The sequence below is a fragment of the Gossypium hirsutum genome, chromosome A03 (assembly GCF_007990345.1).
Source record: "Gossypium hirsutum isolate 1008001.06 chromosome A03, Gossypium_hirsutum_v2.1, whole genome shotgun sequence".
In the NCBI taxonomy this organism is placed as follows: Eukaryota; Viridiplantae; Streptophyta; class Magnoliopsida; order Malvales; family Malvaceae; genus Gossypium; species Gossypium hirsutum.
The window spans coordinates 75605636-75608656 of record NC_053426.1 but is presented as its reverse complement, the minus strand read 5'-3'; the positions used below and the strand labels follow the sequence as shown (position 1 = coordinate 75608656).

Below are 3021 nucleotides of genomic sequence, written 5' to 3'. Positions count from 1 at the left end.
ATATATATAAATAATATAATATTAAATATATATACATAACATATGTAAAAATACAATAAATATATATATATACGATACACATATATATTAGAAATGATAATAAGGTAAAAAACAATTATTAATAATATTACACAAATATATATATTCAAAATAAATATATGATAATATTAAAAGTATATACATAATATATGAAAAAAAATATATATATACATAAAAGAAATCACTAACTAAACAATATAGGATAAAAAACTATAGCAAAAATAAAATAAAATAAAAATATATGCATAAATAAATAACTAATTAAATCCTAAAGAATATAAATCACAAACTAAACTTGATTGAAATAAAACAAAATTGAAAGGATAATTTTTAAATAAAACAAACTATTAAAAACTGAGCCAAGGATCAAAATACAAATGCACATAAATAATTGAGGATCGAAACCGAAAATATACCAAATCCGCACAACGCTGCGTTTAGACGTGGATTAATTTGCAATAACGTGCAAATTTCAGGGACGAATTAAAAAGACAAAGGAAAGCATAGATGGCCTAATTGAATGACCACGCAAAAGGGAGGGATCAAACGTGCACATATCCCTTTTAGGGAAGAAAACACGCGGGTCCTGTTATCAATTGGATCGGGTCGCGGGTCTAGCACCAAACGGTGCCGTTTTTGCGTTGAAAGCATCCTCCCAATACGGTGCCGTTTTATGCACCTATTTAAGCCACCTTTTTTTGAAAAAAAAATCAGCACTTCTGCCAAATTTCTAAAAAATTTAGAAGCTCTTTTGTTTTTCTCCGCTGGGGTCTTAAGTCCGGCCACAGGGGACCGTCGCAGTCCATCGCCGGTGGCCGGAGGTACGAAGATGGCGCCTATTCGACCCCTTTTGCTCCCCTCGTTCCAAATCTGAGCCTCAAACAACAAAAAGACCCACAACCGTTGCGAAAAACCGAGAAAACCATTCGGTTTCCATCTTTCCGATCGCCCAAAAAAAGGTAAAAATATTATATCTATACAACTATCTTTGTATGTACACTATATTCGGTATGTAAAGCACAAAGATCTACCTTTTTAATCAATCCTTTTGCTGGCTTTATTCTCTTATATTGTATTCGTTTTTGAATATTGAAAATCCCTCTTTTTTTGCAAATACAATCGAGTCCCCTCTCGTTTGATTTCCTTTTCGACTTTATAGTCGGTTACAAAAGAAATATTTTTTTTGATCTCTGCTATTGCTTGCTGCTTCTGCTTTGTTTTGCTTCTCTTTTGCGTGCTTTCTGCTCTCTGTTTGTTTTGCAGGTGATGGGATGATGGGACGGAGGCAGTGCAAGTGGAGGCAAGTGGCCCTAGGGTTTGCTGCTTCTTCTTTTTTTTCTACTGGTGGTTTGGGCTTGTTTGTAATCGGGTCTGGGTCTTTGGGGTTAGTTTTGGGCTTGGGTATATTAGGCTGATTTAGGCCCGGTCAAATTTGGACCGGTACAGCTAGGATTGAGCTTCTACACTAATCTAATTACTATGGGTTAATTACCACCATAATCCTTTGCAGAATATCAACTTTGGTCCTTCACTTTACACATTAATGACAATTCATTATCTCACTTTTATTCCTTCTAACTCAATCTCTTTTCAATTTAAATCATACCTTAATTTGACGTTTGGTATTTAAATTCGTCTGAATTGATCCAACAGTATCATACTAATAACACGATGCATATTCTAAAAAATTTAATTATTTATGTCTAGAGACTTTGCGACTTACAACACTGAAAACTTTGAGCGCAATATAAAAAAATATTTAGACCTTATCACTCATAGATATTAAAGTTAGGCAAAATATTGTAGGTCAAACTCGTATTTATAGGTGTCATAGTCTTTTAAAAAATAAATTTCTAAGTAGCTTGTTTTGGGAAATAAAAAATGGAAGGAAAATGAAAAAGCTCACAAATCAGAATTGTTCCTAGAATTTTGGAATCCGAAAGTATACTCGTTTTGTTATATTTTAAAATATGACTTTGATTTCAATTATGTTAAACCGAAGACTTGGGTCGACCTTCATTAGTTTGGTCAATATATGGAAAAGGATCCTATCTTTAATAATAAGATTCCAATCTTGCTTTTTGATAATCTCTTCCCACGAATAATGTTGTCACCTCACCCCAACATTATTCTATCGTTAATTTCTTTCCCAAAGATACATTATGGAGAGTTGGGTAGGACAAAAGTTCCTTTCCCATTGCCTTACTTAAATAGATCTGTAACTCTATTGGGTTGGCTCAGAACACAAATTCTATTTTTTTAGGTGACTTAAATTATAAACCTAAATTCCTATTTACCAAATATTAAAAATAAAAATATTTTTATATTAAATTAATGATTGAATAATAGTTCATAACGAGTGGAATCATAAACCTTGACTAATGTTTGACCCAGCAATCCAAATTAACCATGTGTAAATTGGCCTCAATTACTAACTCTATACCATAACACCAAAACTTGTTTCAACTTTTAGCTAGGACGCATAATATTGATTGTTGACTAAAAGGGTAATTATTTTTATTTATTATTAGTGGAGCAAAACAAATTAAAAAATAAATTTAGAATGATGCCAAGTGATATTTTTAATTATTTTATTATTATCTTACTATACTAAAAAAAAACATAAATGGAATCCTTCTAAATTCCTTTGTTGATTTTTTTTTATTTGAGTAATGATGTAGGGGAAAATAACTTATAAATAAATGCTTATATTTATAAATTTCAAAACTTGTAGGCTGATTGGGAGAGCATTCCATGTTCAATGGCCTTTGGGGTCTATTTTTTGACTTGTTCCCGGTCCACTCAAAGTTTGCCCAAAAAAGTCGTGACACCATCGATATTATTCAAGGACCTGATTGGATGTTCATTATTTTGATTCTTTTAAATGCATATTTTAATCTAACACCCACTAATACCAACCCTCAATTTGTCCTCCTCATTTCGCCCATTTAGGAACATAATTAAGCCTTAATAATTTATCAC

The 3021-nt window shown here is 31.8% G+C and overlaps 1 long non-coding RNA gene across 1 annotated transcript; it reads left to right on the top strand.

The window, feature by feature from the left end:
* Positions 1 to 430: 430 nt before the first annotated feature.
* Positions 431 to 1601, top strand: LOC107948302 (uncharacterized). The gene is made up of 2 exons (XR_001697325.2): positions 431 to 998; positions 1303 to 1601. It is a non-coding gene; the product is annotated as an uncharacterized lncRNA (long non-coding RNA).
* Positions 1602 to 3021: the final 1420 nt, after the last annotated feature.